The sequence below is a fragment of the Dama dama genome, chromosome 1 (genome assembly GCF_033118175.1).
Source record: "Dama dama isolate Ldn47 chromosome 1, ASM3311817v1, whole genome shotgun sequence".
In the NCBI taxonomy this organism is placed as follows: Eukaryota; Metazoa; Chordata; class Mammalia; order Artiodactyla; family Cervidae; genus Dama; species Dama dama.
Window position 1 is genome coordinate 9,808,111 of NC_083681.1, and position 24,877 is coordinate 9,832,987.

The window sequence follows — 24,877 nt, forward strand, 5'->3', positions numbered from 1 at the left end:
CAAAATTAATGAAAAATATAGGAAAATGGGAGGGAAAAACTGAAGAGAGTTTATAAAGCAAGTTGATTGTAGGATTTAAAGAACAGTAGTTTCCGAAGTTTTTGCTCTTTCCTCAGTCAGTGCTATTAGATGCCATAAATTGCAAGAGAGCAGCTTATCACAAAGCAGATTTAGGTGGAATTACTTTTTCTATGGATCCATCTATTTGATGCTCCATTTCATCCCTTGGTATGCTGGGAAAAAGGACCTAAACTGCTCTTCAGTGTGGAATCTGGCCCAGTGAAAGCATGCCTCACAATTACATATATTGCAAATGTACCTGGTGAATAATACATTACTTTTCTCAAGATTTTGGTTTTAGGAGAAAGCTTTTAGTGGGAGTTTGGTGAATTATATTAAGGATTGTGTTCCCCAGAGGTTTAAGATAAGAATTAAATGAAGGTTTACAATTTTGTTATAATATTTAGAAGTCAGAATATAAGCTGCCAACAATTTTTGCCATTAAAAAAAGAGAAATGATGACTAAGAATCTTTTGGTCATCACCTTGCCTCTTTCCAGTCTCATTTCCTCCTACATATTTTCTTCTTAACCAGTACAGAGGTGATATAGAAGTAACACAAATATTCTCAATGTTATTATATGCATAAAGTCTCTGTGGTCTAAAAATTCCTACTACTTTTATGGACTATATCATTACATTGGTACATCTTAAATATTGTCTTATACTTCTTTGTATCTACAGTAGAGTCTAGAGAAGTAGCAAGCAAAATGAAAAATTTATAAATAAATGTCACATAACTTCCAAATTGGAAAATTCTGAGAGATGGGATTACCAGACCACCTGACTTGCTTCTTGGGAAACCTGTATGCAGGTCAGGAAGCAACAGTTAGAACTGGACATGGAACAGCAGACTGGTTCCAAATAGGAAAAGGAGTACGTCAAGGCTGTATATTGTCACCCTGCTTATTTAACTTATATGCAGAGTACATCATGAGTAATGCTGAGCTGGAAGAAGCACAAACTGGAATCAAGATTACCGGGAGAAATATCAATAACCTCAGATATGCAGATGACACCACCCTTATGGCAGAAACTGAAGAGGAACTAAAAAGCCTCTTGATGAAAGTGAAGGAGGAGAGTGAAAAAGTTGACTTAAAGCTCAACATTCAGAAAACTAAGATCATGGCATCTGGTCCCATCACTTCATGGGAAATAGATGGGGAGACAGTGGAAACAGTGTCAGACTCTTTATTTTGGGGGGCTCCAAAATCACTGCAGATGGTGATTGCAGCCATGAAATTAAAAGACGGTTACTCCTTGGAAGGAAAGTTATGACCAACCTAGATAGCATATTAAAAAGCAGAGACATTACTTTGCCAATAAAGGTCTGTCTGATTAAGGCTATGGTTTTTCCAGTAGTCAGGTATGGATGTGAGAGTTGGACTGTGAAGAAAGCTGAGCACCGAAAAATTGATGCTTTTGAACTATGGTGTTGGAGAAGACTCTTGAGAGTCCCTTGGACTGCAAGGAGATCCAACCAGTTCATCCTAAAGGAGATCAGTCCTGGGTGTTCATTGGAAGGACTGATGCTGAAGCTGAAACTCCAGTACTTTGGCCACCTCATGCGAAGAGTTGACTCATTGGAAAAGACCCTGATGCTGGGAGGGATTGGGGGCAGGAGAAGGGGACGACAGAGGATGAGATGGCTGGATGGTATCACCAACTTGATGGACATGGGTTTGAGTAAACTCCAGGAGTTGGTGACGGACAGGGAGGCCTGGTGTGCCTCGATTCATGGGGTCGCCAAGAGTCAGGCATGACTGAGAAACTGAACTGAACTGACTGAACTTCCAAATTAATATACTTTTTAGCATATCCTCATTTTCCTGAGACCAAATATTGTCTCTACATTTACATATAAATATATGCTAGAAAATCCAAACTCATTATAGCTGAAACAAAATTTAGGGTTCTTCTGTACCTGCACTAACCAAATATGTTTTTTTGCCTATGTTCCCTAACCTAATAAATGGTCCTGTATCTATTTATGACAGAAACCTGAAAAATCATCCCTGATGTTTCCCTCCCACTATCACAATCTGTCTCCAACTCCTATCCCTTCTATTTCTGGAATATTTCTTGAATCCATCCATCTCTTTGCATTGCCAGCACCTTAGCACTTTCATCTCTCTCCAGAGGTCCTGCAATAGCCCTGTGACCTATTTTCTCATCCATTCTTTCTAGACTTTCCGCCCTTCAGTTTCTCTTCAGGCATTGTTCAGAGGTATATAGTTAAAATTAAAAATTTGATGAAGACATTCCTCTGCTTAAAACCATTGTATAAATTTTTATACTATTAGGACAAAAATTGTAATATTTTGCTTGGTTTTTCAGTTCCTCAATGATTTGTTTCCTAATTTCATTGTAAAACTTTGCTGAGTTTCCACATCTATAAGATGGGGATAATGATTGTACATTTGTCATAAAATTACTATTATAAGAATTAAATGAATACATATTTGTAAAGCACTTAGGGCTTCCCTGGTGGCTTAGCTGGTAAAGAATCCACCCACAGTGCGGGAGACCTGGGTTCAATCTCTGGGTTGGGAAGATCCCCTGGAGAAATGTTACCCACTTCAGTATTCTGGCCTGGAGAATTCCATGGACTGTACAGTTCATGGGGTCACAAAGAGTTGGACACAACTGAGTGACTTTCACTTTCATTTTCAAAGCACTTATAGATGTTCCTGGCTGGCAAAGAATAAATGCTATACAAATGTTTATTAAACGAAAAAAAAAAAAAAAAAACCCAACTAATCTTCAGTTATACTTCCCGTATTTTATTTTCTCTGTCACATTCTCTCCTTTAATTTCTAGCTACTTCAGGGTTGTTCCCCCTTTGGCTCTATGCCCAATTAAATCTCTCTACCAGGAATTTCTAGCTCTGACATTATCTTTGTTATTACCCAGTTTAAAAAGGGAGGTTTTTATGATGCCCAACTTCCAGACTAAATTAAATTCCCCAAACAAAAATTTTAAAGCACTCTCTACCTTTTTTTTGTTGGATTTATCACAATCAAGCATTTGCATGGTTTCCTCCCCAATGCCCATATACCTACCTGAACTAGAAACCCTCAGGTGTTAGCATTAAGATTGTGTTTGTATTGCTTATGCTCTAATCTCATCACTTATCACAGTAAATAGTCCATGGTAGACTCCCACTAAACATTTAGAAAATGAACAAATGAATGAAGAAACAATACTCCCAACATTCCATCCTTGTGTGCAATCCTAGAATTTTGTATCTACCTTGAAACAAAATGGCAGTTTAGTCTTGTCAGTTTATGAAAGACAGATGTGCCAAAGCTGAGCTTAGACACTCAGTTTGAATGACTTATACAGTGAGTGATTAGTTTTTTAAAGTTATCTTAATATGAGTATTAATACTCAGTGTTATTCTCCTTAAACCTCTGTCTCACACAATGTGGCAAAAGTAATAAACCCCAGCCCAGTAATAATTTATATCCTTAGTCATAAAGAAAGAGTTCAGATAATGTTCTGCTTATAAGATGTTCTCTTGTTATCAGTCACTTTATAATGAGTTGCATAACTCTTTCTAAAAAGGCAAGCTTATCTCAGGGTCTTCAACTGAACAACCCTCCCTTTTCCACATGTGGGGTATCAGAACAGCAAGTAGAGGAAGTCATCTCCACAGCATCCTGGTGTGAAGCATGTGTGAGACTGAATTGCACTCCTATGGACCAGTGAGGAATGCTTACTTGTCCTCTTCACCATTTTAGAATGAAAAAACAGACACAGTAAACAACTTTGTTTCGAAGGAAAGAGTGCAGTTGAATTGCAATTGCTGGAGGGGTCAAAAAAACATACTTTTAGCTACCCCTTAAAAAAGCATCTATTCATTTGTATACTTGCTCTTATGCTCTGAAACATCTCAGTCTTGGATTGGGTGATATATGAAGGGATCAATCAGCTTGCCTGTGAGCCAAGCACTCTCCTTGTAGCCAGCTAAGGATATAACCACTTTCATGGCAGCAGGGTGTCTTGACATTATGGGGTAAATTACCTCCTCTTGGATACCAAGTGGTACCAGGAAAAAGTAATTTACCTTCTTCAGGTTTCACTTCCCCAGAGGATAAAGCACTCACCTAGATGAGCAAATTGCTTTTTCCTTATCATTATGAAATACCATTCTGCCACAGTGTTTTCTTTGCCCTGGTCCATCAGCAGGCTGATTTTTGTCATTCTTTTTTTTTTTTTTTTTTTGCTTTTCTCCCTTTTCAGTGCATAGCTAGGGAAAGAACTCAGTGACAAAATGAAGAGTGCTGTTTTCACTGAAAATGGAAGGCCACAACTCAATAGACTAATATTGGTTTGGTTATTCCTCAGAATTTGTGTCCTTAAAACAGATGAGATCTAAACTAAAGATTAAAGTGTATTTCCAAACATGAAGTGGAACAGCAAGGTTCAAACATGTTCAGCCAGGCTGATTTGCAGCCACAAAGAAGCAGTCTGACAATAAACATTCTGAATGATAGTTCTCATGATGATTCATTGCAACTACTTACAACTATTTTACCAAAGTCTAGAGCACTAACTCTAGAGTTTAATTTGGCATTTGATGGTCCTGCAACCCCTTTAGTGAGAATGAGGAGATGACTTCTTTCAGGAGATCCATGAATTCTTTTCAGCCATAAGGGCATTGTGTTATGTCCTCAAAACTCAAGTTTATAAATTATCCTTTATGTCATCTAAGAGTTAATGTGACTGTCCTCCCAAATGACTCACTCTCTTCTCATCCTCAGAGACAGGTATGCCATGGGTTTGATTGCATCAAAACAAGCACTAACCGAGGATAGAATGTTTACAGAATTAAAGGAGAAAATATTAGACATGCATCAAGATGGGCAGTTTTAAAAATACACAAGGGTGTCCTGACCCATCATAGTTTTCATGGAGGAATTAACTTCAAAAAGTCAACGATTTTTGTGGTTTGTTTCATTTTGTTTTCTGGGAACACTGCTATATTAATTGAGAAAAATAAAACAGACCACAAGCCTTCACGTGTACAGCTATTATTTTGATAATGTGATTGTGCTCCTAAGCTTTATCTTTAAATATAGCCTCAGTTTGCAGCCATGGAAAATTAACATTTAAAAAGTAATAAATACAGCATTTAAAATATGAAATGCTTCCAAACTAATGATATCTCAAAGTAATCCTTTGGAGGAACAGGAAATTAAGAGAAAAATAGTGTGAAAGTAGGCTGCATGAATATTAATTGTAAGTAGCAAATTAATGTGATCTAGAGTACTGCTCACTTCCCCTTGGACCCCTGCAAGTCCTTCTTGCATTTCCTTTTCATATTCCCTTTTTTCGCAGCTATCTCAACTTTATCGCATGAAAGGAATTTTCAAACTAGTGTGTATTACATATACTTGTTATTTGTATCTCTTTTCCCAGGTACAGCTGGGGCTTAACATTTGCTAATTTATTCAACCTATCATTTATAGAGTGAATATTGTATGCTAGTAATTGTGTTAGACAGTGGGGTTGCTGCATCAGAGCAGACATAGTTGTTCTTGCTCCAACATATATCAAGTTTACAGACAGAAAGTTATGTTGTGAGTACACAAATTAGCAAAAGACAAAAAAGGTACACACACACACACCTGATTCTAAGTTGGCAAAAGTAAGCAATAGAAAGATAAGAGACAATTTTTTCTGGATAAGATAAAGTATTTGGGACTGAATTTACCCCTGTGTATGAAATAACTCAAATCTGAACAAAATATATGGAAAAATGACATCAAGTGTTAAATCAGTTCAGTTCAGTCATTCAGTCATGTCTGACTCTTTGTGACCCCGTGGACAGCAGCACGCCAGGCCTCCCTGTCCATCATGAACTCCCGGAGCTTATTCAAACTCATGTCCATTGAGTTGGTGATGCCACCCAACCATCTCATTCTGTGTTGTCCTCTTCTCCTCCTGCCTTCAATCTTTCCCAGCATCAAGGTCTTTTCAAATGAGTCAGCTCTTCGCATCAGGTGGCTAAAGTATTGGAGCTTCAGCTACAACTTCAGTCCTTCCAATGAACATTCAGGACTGATTGCATTTAGGAAGGACTGGTTGGATCTCTGGGCAGTCCAAGGGACTCTCGAGAGTCTTCTCCAATGCCACAGTTCAAAACCATCAACTCTTTGGCACTCAGTTTTCTTTATACTCCAACTCTTTCATCCATAAATGACTACTGGAAAAACCATAGCCTTGACTAGATGGACCTTTGCTGGCAAAGTAATGGCTCTGCTTTTTAATAGGTTATCTAGGTTGGTGATAACTTTCCTTCCAAGGAGTAAGCATCTTTTAATTAAATGGCTGCAGTTACCATCTGCAGTGATTATCGAGCCCCCCAAAAATAAAGTCTGCCACTGTTTCCACTGTTGCTCCATCTATTTGCCATGAAGTGATGGGACCAGATGCTATGATCTTAGTTTTCTGAATGTTGAGCTTTAAGCCAACTTTTTCACTTTCCTCTTTCACTTTCATCAAGAGGCTCTTTAGTTCTTCACTTTCTGCCAAAAGGGTGGTGTCATCTCCATATCTGAGGTTATTGATATTTTTCCCAGCAATCTTGATTCCAGCTTGTGCTTCCTCCAGCCCAGCATTTCTCATGATATACTCTGCATATAAGTTAAATAAGCAGGGTGATAATATACAACCTTGATATACTCCTTTCAGAACCAGTCTGTTGTTCCATTTCCAGTTCTAACTGTTGCTTCCTGACCTGCATACAGGTTTCTGAAGTGGCAGGTCAGGTTGTCTGATATTCCCATCTCTTGAAGAATTTTCCACAGTTTATTGTGATCCATAGTCAAAGGCTTTGGCATAGTCAGTAAAGCAGAAATAGATATTTTTCTGGAACTCTCTTGCTTTTTCAATGATCCAGTGATGTTGGCAATTTGATCTCTGGTTCCTCTGCCTTTTCTAAAACCAGATTGAACATCTGGAAGTTCACGGTTCACATATTCTTGAAGCCTTGCTTGGAGAATTTTGAGCATTACTTTACTAGCATATGAGATGAGTGCATTTCTGTGGTAGTTTGAGCATTCTTTGGCATTGCCTTTCTTAGGGATTGGAATGAAAACTGCCCTTTTCCATCCCTGTGGCCACTGCTGAGTTTTCCAAATTTGCTGGCATATTGAGTGCAGCACTTTCACAGCATCATGTTTTAGACTTTGAAATAGCTCAACTGGAATTCCATCACATCCACTAGCTTTGTTCATACTGATGCTTCATAAGGCCCACTTGACTTCACATTCCAGGATGTCTGGCTCTAGGTGAGTGATCACACCATCGTGATTATCTGGGTCATGAAGATCTTTGTGGTATCATTCTTCTGTGTATTCTTGCCACCTCTTCTTAATATCTTCTGCTTCTGTTAGGTCCCTACCATTTCTGTCCTTTATTGTGCTCATCTTTGCATGAAATGTTCCCTTTGTATCTCTAATTTTCTTGAAGAGATGTCTAGTGTTTCCCTTTCTATTGTTTTCCTCTATTTCTTTGCATTGATTGCTGAGGAAGGCTTTCTTATCTCTCATTGCTATTCTTTGGAACTCTGCATTCAACCATTTAATATCACGGTAATCCAAGTTTATGCCCTGACCAGTAATGCTGAAGAAGCTGAACAGTTCTATGAAGACCTACAGGACCTTCTGGAACTAACACCCAAAAAAGATGTCCTTTTCATTATATGGGACTGGAATGCAAAGTAGGAATTCAAGAAACACCTGGAGTAACAGGAAAATGTGTCCTTGGAGTACAGAATGAAGCAGGGCAAAGTCTAATAGAGTTCTGCTAAGAAAACAAATTGGTCATAGCAAATACCCTCTTCCAGCAACACAAGAGAAGACTCTACACATGGACATCACCAGATGCTCGATACCGAAACCAGATTGATTATATTCTCTGCAGCCAAAAATGAAGAAGCTCTATACAGTCAGCAAAAACAAGACCGGGAGCTAACTGTGGCTCAGATCATGAACTCATTGCCAAATTCAGACATAAATTGATGAACATAGGGAAAACCACTAGAAAATTCAGGTATGACCTGTATCAAATCCTTTACGATTATACAGTGGAAGTGACAAATAGATTCAAGGGATTAGACCTGATAGACAGAGTGCCTGAAGAACTATGGAAGGGAGTTCATGACATGGTACAGGAGGCAGTGATCAAGAGCAACCCCAAGAAAAAGAAACGCAAAAAGGCAAAACGGTTGTCAGAGGAGGCCTTACAAATAGCTGAGAAAAGAAGAGAAGTGAAAGGCCAAGGAGAAAAGGGAAGATATACCCATCCGAATGCAGAGTTCCAAAGAACAGCATAGAAAGATAAAAAGCCTTCCTCAATGATCAGTGCAAAGAAATAGACGAAAAGAACAGAATGGGAAAGACTAGAGATCTCTTCAAGAAAATTAGTGATATCAAGGGAACATTTCATGCAAATTGGGCACAATAAAGGACAGAAATGATAGGGACCTAACAGAAGCAGAAGATATTAAGAAGAGGTGTCAAGAATACACAGAAGAACTATACAAAAAAATTGTTAATGACCCAGATAACCACGATGGTGTCATCACTCAACTGAGACCAAACATCCTTGAGTCTGAGGTCAAGTTAGCTGTAGGGAGCATCACTATGAGAAAAACTAGTGGAGGTGATGGAATTCCATTTGATCTATCCTAAAAGATAATACTGTGAAAGTGCTGCACTCAGTATGCCAGCAAATTTGGAAAACTGCAGTGGCCACAGGACTGGAAAAGGTCAGTTTTCATTCCAATCCCAAAGTTAAGCAATGCCAAAGGATGTTGACACTACCACAGAATTGCACTCATCTCACATGCTAGCGAAGTAATGCTCAAAATTCTCCAAGCCAGGCTTCAACAGTACATGAACCGTGAACTTCCAGCTGTCAATCTGGATTTAGAAAAGTCAGAGGAACCAGAGATCAAATAGACAACATCTGCTGGACCATGGAAAAAGCAAGAGAGTTCCAGAAAATATCTACTTCTGCTTTACTGACTATGCCAAAGCCTTTGACTGTGTGAATCACAGTAAACTGTGGGAAATTCTTAAAGAGATGGGAATATCAGACAACCTGACCTGCCACTTCATAAACCTGTAAGCAGGTCAGGAAGCAACAGTTAGAACTGGACATGGAATAATAGACTGGTTCCAAATAGGAAAAGGAGTATGTCAAGGCTGTATATTGTTACCCTGCTTATTTAACTTATATGCAGAGTACATCATGAGAAACGCTGGGCTGGAGGAAGCACAAACTGGAATCAAGATTGCTGGGAGAAATATCAATAACCTCAGATATGCAGATGACACCACCCTTATGGCAGAAAATGAAGAAGAACTAAAGAGCCTCTTGATGAAATTGAAAGAGGAGAATGAAAAAGTTGGTTTAAAATTCAACATTCAGAAAACTAAAATCATGGCATCTGGTGCCATCACTTCATGACAAATAGATGGGGAAACAGTGGAAGCAGTGTCAGACTTTATTTTTCTGGGCTCCAAAATCACTGCAGATGGTGATTGCAGCCATGAAATTAAAAGACTCTTGCTCCTTGGAAGAAAAGTTATGACCAACCTAGACAGCATATTAAAAAGTAGTGACATTACTTCACCAGCAAAAATCCATCTAGTAAAAGCTATGGTTTTTCCAGTAGTCGTGCATGGATATGAGAGTTGGACTATAAAGAAAGCTGAGTGCCAAAGAATTGATGCTTTTGATCTGTGGGGTTGCAGAAGTCTCTTTAGAGTCCCTTGGGCCACAAGGAGGTCCAACCAGTTAATCCTAAAAGAAATAAGTCCTGAGTATTCATATTCATTGGAATAACGAATATTCAATCATTATTAGTCAATAAGCATCAAATATTCATACTGGAGCTGAAACTCCAATACTTTGGCCACCTGATTGAAGAATTGACTCATTGAAAAGATGCTGATGCTTGGAAAGACTGAAGGCAGGAAGAGAAGGGGACAACAGAGGATGAGATGGTTGGATGGCATCACCAACTCAAAGGACATGAATTTGAGCAAGCCCCGGGAGAATTGATGGACAGGGAAGCCTGGCGTGTTGAAGTCCAAGGGGTCACAAAGAGTCGGACACAACTGAGTGACTGAACTGAATTGGAACATATCAATCGATCACTAAATAAATCAAAGAGGAAATAGAAGCTACCAGGAGACAACAGAAAATGGAAACACAATGAACCAAAACATACAGAGCACAGCAAAAGCAGTCCTAAGGGAGGAGTTTATAGCAATACATACCAACTTTATGAAACAAAAATAATTCCAAATAAAGTAAATTTATACTTAAAATAATATAAAATAGTAAAACTCAAAATTAGTATCAGGAAATAAATAATAAAAATCAGAGCAGACATAAATGAAGTGGAGTAAATCAGTAATAGAAAGTATCAGTGAAACTCAGAGCTAGTTATTAAAACATAGTAAAACTGATAAAACTTTAGCCTGACTCATCCTGAAACACAAGAGACAAGGACTCCAACAGAATTTATGCCAGAAATAATAATATCAGAATATTGGAAATTAATGATGTCAGAAATTAAAGAGGAAATGTTATAATAGACAAGATAGAAATGTAAAGTTTCATAAGAGATTACTATAAATTATGTGATAATAAAATGGACAACCTAGAATAAATGGACAAACTCCTAAAAATGTGCAATCTCCCACCTATCCTTCTCAAGCTATTCCAAAAATTGAGAGGAAAGAATTTTTCCAAACTCATTCTATGAGGCTAGCTTCACCCTAACACCAAAACCAGAAAAAGATATCACAAAAAATAAAATTATAGCCTAGTATCACTGATGAAATCAACACTGAATATTCATTGGAGGGACTGTAGCTGAAGCTCCAGTACTTTGTGTTGACACCTCATGTGAAGAGCCGACTCACTGGAAAAGATCCCGATACTGGGGAAGATTGAAAGCAAAAGAAGTGGGTGACAGAGAATGAAATGGTTAAATAGTATCATTGAGTCAATGGACATGAGTTTGAGCAAAGTCCAGGAGATAGTGAAGGACAGGGAAGCCTGGCATGCTGCAATCCATGGGACTGCAAGAATCAGACATGACTTAGCAACTGAACAACAACAAAATCACTGATGAACATGGATGAAAAACTTTCAAAAAATATTAGCAATCCAGGTCAATAGCATATTAAAAGGATCAAACATCATCATCAAGTGGGACTTATTTCAGGAATTCAAGAATGGTCCAATATCTGCAAATCAATTAATGTGACACATTACATTAACACATTGAAGAATAAAAAATCATGATCATTGCAATAGATGCATAAAAAGTTTTTAACAAAATTCAACATCCATTTATGATAAAAAATCTCAATAAAGTAAGTATAGAGGGAAATTATATCAACATTTTACAGAACATACATGACCAGACCTATACCAGCCAACATGATACTCAGTGGTAAAGCGTTGAAAGCATTTCCTCTAAGTGAAAGAAAGTGAAAGTGAAGTCACTTAGTCATGTCCAACTCTTTGCAACCCCATGGACTGTAGCCTACCAGGTTCCTCCATCCATGGGATTTTTCCAGGCAAGAATACTGGAGTACGTTGCCATTTCCTTCTCCAGGAGATCTTCCCAACCCAAGAATTGAACCCGGGTCTCCCACATTGTAGGCAGATTCTTTACTGTCTGAGCCACCAGGGAAGTCTTATTTCCTCTAAAGTCAGGAGCAAAACAAAGATTCCCACTCTGCCACTTTCATTCCAGATAGTATTAGAAGTCTTAGCTATAGCAATTGGACAAGAAAAATACATAAAATACATCCAACTTGGAAAGGAAGAAGTAAAACTGTCACTGTTTGCAGATGACATCATATTGGGCTTCCCTGGTAGCTCAACAGGTAAAAAATCTCTCTGCAATGCAAGAGACCCCAGTTCAATTTCTGGGTGAGGAAGATCTGCTGCAGAAGGGATAGGTTACCCACTCCATTATTCTTGGGCTTCCCTGATGGCTCAGCTGATAAAGAATCTGCCTGCAATGTGGGTAGACCTGGGTTTGATCCCTGGGTTTGGAAGTTCCCCTGGAAAAGGGAATGGCTACCCACTCCAGTATTCTGGCCTGGAGAATTCCGTGGACTGTGTAGTCCATGGGGTCCCAAAGAGTCCAACACGACTGAGTGACTTTCACTTATAGAAAGTTATGAAGATGTAATCAGAAAGCAACTGGAACTCATCAATGACTTAGGTAAAATTGCACAACACAAAATTTATATATGGAAATGTTACATGTTTTCAAAGTGTACAGATAAATTATTTGAGATATATTATTTGGGGGAAATATATGCATGAGGCAGAAATTTTAACCTTCAACATAACACAGTGACAATCACCACCCCCATTCACTACTTAGATATGTATATATCACTACTTAGACATATATACACAATCAACTCTTCTCAGTTGGTTAAGAATCTGCCTGCAATGCAGGAGACCCCGGTTTGATTCCTGGGTTGGGGAAATCCCCTGGAGAAGAGAAAGGCTACTCACTCCAGTATTCTGACCTGGAGAATTCCATGGACTAAGTCCATGGGATTGCAAAGAGTCGGACATGACTGAGCAACTTTCACAACCAACTATTCTAGTGGTATTAAAAAGTAATTTTTTTAAAGGATAAATTTAATGTTTTTATTTTCTTTTTTATGGAAGTATGGGATTCTTCTCATCCAACAGCATGATATATCCTTCCATATGTTTGTGTCATCTTTAATTTCATTCATTAGTGTCTCATAGTTTTCAGTGTAGAGGTCTCTTGTCTCCTGAGGTTTGTTCATTCCTAGGTGTTTTATTCTTTTTGATATAATGATAAATGGGATTTTCATTAATTTTTCTTTCTGATAGTTTGTTATTAGTGTATAGAATTGCAACATATTTCTGTATATTGACTTTGTATTCTGAAACTTTACCAGATTCATTGATGAGTTGTAATAGTTTTCTGGTGGTATCTTTAGGATTTTCTTTGTTAAGTATCTTATCATCTGTAAACAAAGACAATTTTACTTCCTTTTCCAATTTTGATAAATTTCACTTGTTTTTCTCCTCTGATCGCTGTGTTGAGGACTTCCCAAACTATATTGAAAAGAAGTGGTGATCATAGGCATCCTTGTCTTGGTTCCTAATCATAGAGGGAATGCTTCCAGGTTTTCACCATTGAGTATGACATTGGTTATAGGTTTGTCAAGTGGTTAGGACTCCATACTTTCACTGCCTAGGACTCAAATTGGATCCCTGGTTAGGGAACTAAGATCCTACAAGTTGAGCCATATGGCAAAAGAAAAAAAAGAAAAAGAAAATTGAAAATTTTGAAACTTTTAATATTTGTACTTGCAAAGTTTCACCCCTCAGGAATTATTAGTAATTCTGAGTTATTTCTTTCTCTTCTTTTTTCTCTCAATCACCTGACATATAAACACTCCAAATTAGCATCACTTGAGATATTTCAGACTTGTGTGTTCTTGCCGAAAAATACTTTGTCATTTAAAATAAAATGTGAGTGCTATTCAACAATGAAAGATTTTCTAAGGACTTACATACAAAAATGATATTTTTTTTTGACTCAGGGATTAATTTATAGAAAAACTTGGGTATATATGAAAACTAGAAAAATTTGGTTGTTGTTTTGATGGAGAGGACAGTAAAGAAATTTTGTGAGAGAGTAATGGAAAGAGCTGTCTTGAAATTTCTTCAACAGGCAGAAGAGGAAAGGAGAGGAGAGTGTTCCAAGAAGAAGGAATAACAAGGAAAGTAAAAGAGAAAAATGGTGCTTCAGGGTCCTGTCAATGACCGGATTTTGGAAATCATATGAAGAAAAAGTGGGAGGCAAGCCTAGTGGGACTCAACCCTGAGGTGGCTTATGGTGGCAATTCTTCCAAATCACAAACTGAGACATATGGTCAGACAATAGATATTTCCTGATTTGTGAATTTATTTACTAGAACATTCTGATAAGGCATAGTTTCTTTTTAAAGGCATAGATTTTTAAGCCAAATTTCATTAGTCATTTAACAAACTGCTTCTGTGAAAGGGATAAAATCTTTATGAAATTAGATTATTAGCTATGTAAGCCATCACTGCTATTCTTATGTGAAGTCATTTGCAAAAGACAAAAAGAAATATTTTGCACATTTATAATTTTTAGTACATATCATATTACAATATTTGTTACAATATTTTTCACCAAACATCCTATGTGATGTGCCAGTCCATATTAAGCAATAGAGCATATACAAAGGAGAGATTAGTAGCTTTCAAAAATTTTTGTATAGTGAGTTGGAATTAAGGAACATGAGAAGAACAAGCAAAAAGAAATATTGGAAAAACTTATTTAAAATAGGGATATGCTTTAAACCTCTGGAAAATGCCAACTACTAATACAGAACAACTCAGGATGGGAGCAGTTCTCTTGAGAAAAAGTCTCATGAAATCAATCAGTGAACATATTTACTGGGAGTATGCACGGTTCAGAACTCCAGAGGGGTATTATAGCAGGAAGAGCAGAAATCCTTGACCTTTCCCATATTACAGAAGGAGAGTTTCAAGAGCTAGTTGGTTGAGAAGATTCAGTTTCTTCTTACTTAAGACATTTTTATATCATAAAGTTTAAAGCTGCTTACTGTAAAAACAAAGAAAAAAAGTCTTCAGTACAAAATAGAAAGAAAGAATCAATATAACCCCATGACCCGGAGTTATGGGTCATAGATCAAGGCCCAGAGTGTTTTGTTCCCCTAAAATTTCAACATAATGAAGAATTTTCAAACCAATAATGAAATCTTGAAACTTTTACCTGTGAGATCCACTATTATAAATCAATATGGAAAGAAAATACAAGCTTCTGAGAAAACGTACCTTTCCCTTATTTACTATTTAAAGCAAGCCTATATACGTAATGGGGTACTTTCCTATGAATATCTCTACCACTGCCCTGCTCTCTGTCACATAATGTGTGTGTGTGTGTGTGTGTGTGTGTGTGTTTAGATGGGGAGAGTGAAGGCTTGATATGGAAAGCACAGTCTGGAGGAGAAAGACTAAAGAATAGAATGGGTACACATATGCATGTATGCTAAGTCACTTCAGTTGTGTCCGACTCTTTGCGACCCTATGGACCATAGCCCGCCAGGCTCGTCTGTCCATCGAATTCTCCAGGCAAGAATACTTGAGTGGTTTGCCATGCCCTCCTCCAGGGGATCTCCCCAACCCAGGGATCGAACCCATGTCTGTTACGTCTCCCCCATTGGCAGGCGAGTTCTCTACCACTAGTGCCACCTTGGCACCAATGCGATTGTTTCATGGTAAAATCTGATGTAACTAAAACAGAGCAACATCCGACTTTGGGAACAAGCAGAGCCCTTTGGTTCCAGATGAAGAAGGCTTCTTCTGAAGCAGGCAGCCACTCTACCTGCCAGAACTTATACCTATTGGCATAGGTTTCATTGTCCTAATCCATAAAGCTCCTCAGTCTCTGCCACTTCACTGTTGTATTTAGGGAATAGAAATTTGGGGGGATGTTGCAAAAAAATTTCTTTTGGGGGATAGTCTCTCAACAATGCTTCTACAAAGCCAGGTAGAGTATGAACCCACAGCATGCTCCGATATCTCCCCAACCTCTTCTAGCCCAAGAGTGTCTCATTCTAGTCAACAAACAGGGTTATGCTGGGAAACAACATTCTTCTTCCAAAATATTTTGACTAAACATTGACCTCTCTTTGTTCATTAGAGAAAGAAAAGCCACAAAAGCTTTTCCCTGACACATACTTTTCTTAAATCAATGAATGCAGACCAGTAACAAACTTAAATATGGGGGAAATGAAAGAGAAAATTCAGATAGACAAAAGTAATTTGTAAGTCATTATATCAAGTATATTTCAGATACAACTTTTGACTCATGTAATTATTTGTTATCATAGATTTCTAAGCAAATTCTCCTACTGTATTTAGCACTTTGATGGATACCAAAGCAAAATCTACAAAACTCAGCTCAGAAAATATAGGGAAATGTACTGTTGGACACACCCATATACTCAATCTGGATGTTGTAAAAGAATGTAAGGGGGGGAAGCAGAAACTTGCTTCCTCCTGATATAATGGTACCAAGAGCACAAGTGATAAAGCTAGAAAAACCAGCATCTATACATGAATTGTGTAACATTTGATGAATCACATATTTACCATTTTCATACATTTAGATAGCAATTTTCTTAAAAGAAGGAATCACACTTGATTGTTTCCATCTTTATATCCTCAGAAATGAGCACACTAATGGTACATTCTTGGTGTGCAATGTATGTTGAATAAATGTACATATTTTTAACATTTCAGAACTTCAACTTTCTTATCCATATGAAGTGATAATATCAGCTTCTGCTAAGAAGATTCAGTGAACCTTCACATGTAACTAAGTCTGACAAACCCTGAAAGAGCAGGTATTCAATAAGTAATAAGTCCTCTCTCCCTTCCACTCCCCTTCCTTTTTCTCTTTTCTCCCACATTTCACTATTCAGTGAATATTCAAAATCTATAAGGTTTTTTTTTCCACAATATGTATAGTGTCTGCCTGTTGATTGACCCACCAGAGATAGCTGTTATCAACAGTAACAGTAGCATATATAATATTTGAGTGTGTAGTCTGCTAGACATTGAGGTGCTAACTTTGTCAACTGCTTTGAAGGGAAAAAGCTGCCCACCCCCTCCCCATCACATCTGCATCAACCTTTAACTTCACTGACACTAGTCCAGGTAACATTAACTGTCTCTCTCCTCTTTGGAACAAGGACATTCTTCCTTTACTGAAACCTAGATGTTTCCCCACTAATGCTTCTAATCTGTCACCTATCTACATGCAGTCATTTGAATTTTCTTCCACAACCTAACATTTACATTTTTGTGGTTAGTCAGCTTTGAAAGATTATCGAAAAATTGCTTCATTGTCAGTAAGGACATATGGCTTAAGATTTATATGTATTCATTTCATTTTCTTATAACAACTGAATTCCCGGAGGGGTGAAACATCAAGTAAGCAATGACCATTTCTGTACCTTAAAACAGTGATTATAAAATTTGTTCTATAAATAAATGTTTCCTTTGCCTGCAGATAAATGCTAAATATAATTATATTCTTATAAGGTCAGAGTTATAAATATAATTCAGAATCATATTTAGCTTATTTTAACTCATTGCCTAGAATAAAACTATTAAAAAACACACACAAACTAAATGGATGCTACTAAATAACCAATGGATCACTGAAGAAATCAAACAGGAAATTTAAAAAATACCTAGAGAAAAATAACAATGAATAAGTAACAGTCCAAAACCTTTGGAAAAGCAAAAGCAGTTCTAAGATGGAAGTTTATAGCAAGGCAATCCTACCTCAGGAAACAAGAAAATCCCAAATAAACAGTGTAACTTTGTATCTAAAGCAACTAGAGAAAGAGGAACAAACAAAACCCAAAGTTAGTAGAAGGAAAGAAATCATAAAGATCAGAGCAGAAATAAATGACATAGAGACAGAGAAAGCAATAACAAAGACCAATGAAATGAAAAGCTGGTTCTTTGAGAAGACAAACAAAATTGATAAACCTTTAGCCAGACTCACCAAGAAAAAAACAAAACAAAACTGAGGGAACTCAAATAAAATTAGAAATGAAAATGGAGAAATTACAATAGACACCACAAAAATACAAAAGCTCATAAGAGACCACTATAAACAACTATTTGCCAATAAAATTAACAACCTAAAAGAAATGGACAAATTCTTAGAAAGATACAACCTTCTAAGACTGAGCCAGGAAGAAACAGAAAACATGAACAGACATATCAAAAGCACCAAAATTGAAAACATGATTTAAAACCTTCCAACAAATAAAAGTCTAGAACCAGATGGCTTCACAGGTGAATTCTATCAAACGTTTAGAGAAGAGCTAACACCTATCCTTATGAAACTCCTACAAAAAATTCCAGTGAAAGAAACACATGAATCAGCCATGGATTTACATGTGTTCCCCATCCCAATCCCCCCTCCTGCCTCCCTCTCCATCCCATCCCTCTGGGTCTTCCCAGTGCACCAGCCCTGAGCACCCATCTCATGCATCCAACCTGGGCTGGTGATCTGTTTCACCCTTGATAGTATACTTGTTTCAATGCTGTTCTCTCTGAACATCCCACCCTCACCTTCTCCCAGAGTCTAAAAGTCTGTTCTGTACATCTGTGTCTCTTTTTCAAACCACTACAATATTGTAAAGTAATTAGCCTCCAACAAATAAAAATAAATGGAAATTATATATATATTAAATAAATAAAAATATATAAATATAAAAAAATAAATTACTTGCCAATCCCAAGCAAAAAAAAAGAAAAAAGAAAAGAAACACTCACAAGTTTATTCTATGAAGCCACCATTATCCTGATGCCAAAACCAGACAAAGACATCATGAAAAAAGAAAATTACAGGCTGATATCACAGATAACCATAGATACAAAAATATTCAACAAGGTACTAGCAAACTGAATCCAACAATACATTAAAAGGATCATACACCATGCTCAAGTGAGACTTATCTCAGGGATGCAAGGATGCTTCAATGTCCACAACTCAATTTTTATGTTAACCTTATTAACAAACTGAAGAATAAAAACCATATGATCATCTCAATAGATGCACAAAAATCTTTTGACAAGTCCAATACCCATTTATTATAAAATCCCTCCAAAAAGTGAGCATAAAGGGAATCTACCTCAACATAATAAAGGCCATATAAAGCAAACCACAGCTAACATTATCCTAGATGGTGAAAAGCAGAACTTGCCCTGTACTATCAGAAATAAGAAAAGGATGTCCTTATTTGATGTTGAATTTTCATTCAACAAAGTTTTGGTAGTCCTAGCCATAACAATCTCTCGCTCATATCAGGAAGTTTCCATAAGCCTCTTATCCTTATTCATCAGAAGGCAGACAGAAAGAAAACCACAATTACAGAAAACTAATCAAAGTGATCACATGACCCACAGCCTTGTCTAACTCAAAGAAATTATGAGCCACGGCGTTTAGGGTTACCCAAGATGGAGGGATCATGGTGGAGAGTTCTGACAAAATGTGGTCCACTGGAGAAAGGAACGGCAAACCACTTCAGAATTCTTGCCTTGAGAACCCCATGAACAGTATGGAAAGGCAAAAAGATAGAACACTGAAAGATGAACTCCCAGGTTGGTAGGTGTCCAATATACTACTGGAGAAGAGTGGATATATAACTCCAGGAAGAATAAAGAGATGGAGCCAAAGCAAAATGTCTAGTTGTGGATGTGACTGGCAATGGAAGTAAAGTCTGATGCTGTAAAGACCAATATTGCATAGGAACCTGGAATGTTAGGTCCATGAATCAAGGCAAATTGGAAGTGGTCAAACAGGAGATGATGAGTGAACATCAACATTTTAGGAATCAGTGAACTAACATTGACTGGAGGTGCGAATTTAATTCAGATGACCATTATATCTACTACTGTGGGCAGAATCCCTTAGAAGAAATGGAGTAGCCATCATAGACAACAAAAGAGTTCAAAATGCAGTACTTGGGTGCAATCTCAAAAATTACAGAATGATCTCTGTTCATTTCCAATGCAAACCATTCAATATCACAGTAATCCAAGCCTATGCCCCAACCACTAATGCCAAGAAGCTGAAGTTGAAAAGTTCTCTGATAACCTATAAGATATAGGTTATGTGATATGATATCTTATCTAATAAGATATATGATATTATATATGATATATGATATCATATCTTATCTTATGATATTATATATCATATAAGATATATGATAACTTTTAGAACTAACACCAAAAAAAAAAAAAAAGATGTGCTCTTCATAGGGGACTGGAATGCAGAAGTAGGAAGTCAAGAGATACCAGGAGTAACAGGCAAGTTTGGCCTTGGAGTAGAAAATGAAGCAGGGAAAATGCTAACAGAGTTTTGCCAAGAGAATGCACTGGTCATAGCAAACACCCTCTTCCAACAACACAACAGATGACTCTACACATGGACCTCACCAGATGGTCAATACCAAAATCAGATTAATTATATTCTTTGCAGTCAAAGATGGAGAAGCTCTACTGAGTCAGAAAAAACAAGACTGGGAGATGATTGTGGCTCAGATAACAAACTCTTTATTGCAGAATTCAGACTTAAATTGAGGAAGGTAGGGAAAACCACTAGACCATTCATCATCCCTTATGATTATACAGTGAAAGTGACAAATAGGTTCAAGGGATTAGATCTGATAGACAGAGTGCCTGAAAAACTGTGGAAGTGTACAGGGAGGCAGTGATCAAGGCCATTCCCAAGAAAGAGAATGGCAAAAAGGCAAAATGGTTGTCTGAGAAGGCCTTACAAATAGTTGAGAATAGAAGAGAAGATGATGACTGCAGCCATGAAATTAAAGGACACTTGTTCTTTGGAAGAAAAATTATAACCAACCTAAACAGCATATTAAAAAGCAGAGACAGCACTTTGCCAACAAAGGTCCATCTAGTCAAAGCTATGGTTTTTCCAGTAGCTATGCATGAATGTGAGAGCTGGACCATAAAGAAAGCTGAGTGCTGAAGAAATTATGCTTTTGAACTGTGGTTTTAGAGAAGACTCTTGAGAGTCCCTTGGACTTCAAGGAGATCAAACTAGTCAATCCTAAAGGAAATTGGTCCTGAATATTCATTGGAAGGACTGATGTTGAAGCTGAAGCTGAAGCTCGAATACTTTGGCCACCTGATGTGAAGAGCCAACTCTTTAGAAAAGACCCTGATGCTGGAAAAGACTGAAGGCTGGATGAGAAGGGGATGACAGAAGATGAGATGATTGGATGGCATCACTGATTCTATGGACATGAGTTTGAGCAAGCTCCAGAGTTGATGATGGACTGGGAAGCCTGGCGTGCTGCAGTCCATGGAGTCTCAAAGAGGTGGATATGACTGAGTGACTGAACTGAACTGAACTGAGCCATAGCAATCAGAGGGGAAAAAAGCAATAAAAGAATGTAAAATGGAAAAGAGGAGTAACCTGTAACTGTTAGCAGATAGTATGATACTATTCATAGAAAATCCTAAAGATCCCACCAGAAAACTACCGAAGCTAATCAGTCAGTTCAGTACCATTGCAGGATTCAAATTAATACAAATAAATCTCTTTTTGTATACACTTTCATTACTATATACTAACAGTGAAGAAGAGCAGAAAGAGATATTAAGGAAACAATCCCATTTACTATCACATCAAAAAGAATTAAAATTTTCAAAACCTAGGAATAAATTTACCTAGGAGACATAAAAACCTCTCCTCTGAAAACTCAAAGACACTGATGAAAGAAATTGAAGATGACACAAAGAGATGGAAGGATATACCATGTTCTTAGATTGGAAGAATCAATATTATCAAAATGTCTATACTACCTAAGATAATCTACAGATTCAATGCAATCTTTATCATTATCAGTGACATTTTTCACAGAACCAGAAGTCTCTAAAATTTATATGGAAAAACAAAAGGCTACCAATAGCCAAAGCAATTCTGAGAAAGAAAAATGGAGCTGGAGGAATCAGACTCCCTGACTTCAGACTATACTACAAAGCTAAATTAATCAAAATGGTATGTCACTGGCACAAAAACTGAAATATAGATCAACAGAGCAGGGTAGAAATCCCAGAAATAAAATCACACCCCTATAATTAATTAATCTACAACAAAGTCGGCAAGAATATACAATGAAGAAACAGACATAGAGAACAGAGTTATGGACGTGGGGGAGAGAGGAGGAGAGGGTGAGATGTATGGAGAGAGTAACATGGAAGCTTATGTTACCATATGTAAAATAGACAGCCAACGGGAATTTGCTGTATGTCTCAGGGATCCCAAACAGGATCTCTGTAACAACCTAGAGGGCTGGGAGGGGGAGGGAGATGGGAGCGTGGTTCAAGAGGGAGGAGATATATGTATACCTACGGCTGATTCATGTTGAGGTTTGACAGAAAACAGCAAAATTCTGTAATGCAATTATCCTTTAATTAAAAAATAAATAAATGGAAAAAAATGTTCTGCCTCATGCGTAAATTCCCCCAAAATAATATATCTAAAATAATTTATCTGTACACTTTGAACAATTTTGTTAGATGACTGAAGAAAATCTGAAGATAAAAGCATAAATGTTAAGTATGCAGTGTATAGTTTAAATAAAATTTGACTATAAAGTGTGAAAATGGAAAAAATCTAAATTAGTACAGTGCATATAAGAAAATCTAGGAACTTCCATGGTGGTCAGTGGTTAACACTCTGCACTTCCACTGCAGGGAGTGCAGTTTCGATCCCTGGTCAGGGAACTAAGATTCTACCAGCTGGAGCAGTGGTCATAAATAAATAAATAAGAAAATCTGAAATACAAATTCATAATTCAATTGATAAATTCAAATATTACAGGCAGATATTTTGACCACTTCATTTACATTGTTAGAAGTTTGCATAGCCAGGTATCATTTAGAAATTAGGATTGTTTAAGTTAAATATGATAGTGACTTTGCAATTTATTACCCACACAAGGACATTCTTAATGTGTTATGCATCTTTATATATATATTATTTATATATATATTCTATATATAATATATATATATAGAATATATATTATATATTCTAAAGTAAGGTATTTGCCATATGATACATAAATGTTTAAATGAATAAAGAGAATAAAATAATTGTTTAATTAAAATAAAATACAGAGATTTGAGTTTTGACCCCAAAAAAGAAACATCAGAATTTCATCCTTTCACTCCAGTTCTATAAATGTAGCCAAAACACCAATAGAATGTGTTTTACTGACATTTATCCTTGAAGACTAAATATAAATTTGACTAAATGATTTTTGAGAAAGGATTGATTAAAAATAACAACAAATGAGAAAACCAAGTATAGGAGATTATCCACAACTACTCCTTTTAAAATTACACGAAGCAAAAAAAAATAAAAATAATAAAAATAAAATTACATGAAGCATAACTAAGGATTTCAAAAAATTATTTAGCAAATTTATAAGAAATAAAGCCATTCACACTTGATGAATTAGAATAGCTGAACTAAATAACCCATGATACTTATCTTATAGATTTAAGATGCCTGGTTTCTTCAAATGAAAGACAGTTTAGACTGGAAGAAGTCTGGAAATATGGAAATAAAGTTCACAATAGAAAATATTAATAGGGTAATTAAAGGTCAGAAAATATGAGAAAAGGCTTGTAGCTTTGAGAAGGGCAGATAGCAGCTGACATGTAGAAGAACAATAAAGAAGCCAATGTTTATAAAAGCAGAGATTAAGTTCGTGAAATGGTACTTGACTGGCAGCTAGGAGGCTTTGTTTCCTTTCATCTTCATTCTGAATTAAATGTCTTGCCCTGCCCAGAGCCGCCCAGTCTGCCTCTTCCCAGCCTGAGGCCTGGGTCCATCACTCTGTGAGGAAACACCTCCAGCAAGTTGGACAAGCGTTCTTACAAAGTTGCTGCCGTTAACTGGGCCATCTGGGGATGCAAGGTCCCAGACCTCACGGAGGATGAGACGCCATGCCCGATGCGCTTGTGGGAGATGGCCTCCACCTCCGAGCCACGCAAGTGCGTCCGGTTTGCCCACTGCCGGCACGTGACCATGGAGACAGCTGTCTTCATCGAGACTCTCCTGACCCTGTGTGTTGAGGTGCGGTGGTCCAGGTACAATTATCTTCCCCACCCAGGACCATGCAGCAGCTGGAAGGCTGAAACAGATGAGGAGTATCTGTGGTGCATAGAGCAGACACTATTCTTCAAGGATAGGTGGCTCAGCATGATTCTGGACGATGGTGGGACCTCACCAACCTCATTCACACCAAGTACCCGCAGTTCGTGTCCAAGTCATCTCCAAAGAGACCACAACGGGGTCCACAACCTGTATAAGGTCATCACACACAGAGTCCTGAAGGTGCCTGCCATCAACGGCGATGACTCCATCACCAAGAACAAGTTTGACAACCTCTCTGGCTGCCAGGAGCCCTTCATAGATGGCATCAAGTGGACCACAGGCAATGATTATGGTGGTGGAAGCGGGCTATGGCAACGTGGGCAAGGGCTGTGCCCACGCCCTGAGGGGGTTTGGGGCCACAGCATCATCACGGAGATCTACACTATCAACACACTCCAGGTGGCCACGGAGGGCTATGAGTGACCACCAGCGATGAAGCCTGCCTGGAGTGCAGCATCTTTGTTACCACCATAGGCTGTATCAACAAAACTGTTGGCCTGCCCTTTAAAGAGATGAAAGATGATGTCATTGTGTGTGCAACTTTGACACTTCATGGACACTTTGACATGGAGATTGATGTCAAGTGTGCTGAATTAAAAAGCTGTGGAGAAGGTGAACATTAGGACCTAGGTGGACTGCTACTTGTTGAAGAATGGGTGTCGCATTATCTTGCTAGCCAAGGGCTAGCTGTCCAACCTGGGCTGAGCCATGGATCATCCCAGCTTCATGATGAGCTACCTCTTCACCAAGCAGGTGAGCTGTGGACCCACCCAGCCAAGTACCCGATCAGAGTCCACTTCCTGCACAAGAAGCTAGATGAAGCAGTGGCTGAAGCCCCCTGGGCAAGCAGAATGTGAAGCTAACCAAGCTGACTGAGAAGGAGGCCTATTACCTGGGCATGTGCTGTGATGGCCCCTTCAAGCCTAATCACTACTGCTATTGA

General features: G+C 37.8%; 1 pseudogene; it reads left to right on the forward strand.

Moving 5' to 3' along the window:
* The first annotated feature begins 4,072 nt into the window (after positions 1–4,072).
* LOC133064640 (adenosylhomocysteinase-like) lies at positions 4,073–24,877 on the forward strand (annotated as a pseudogene).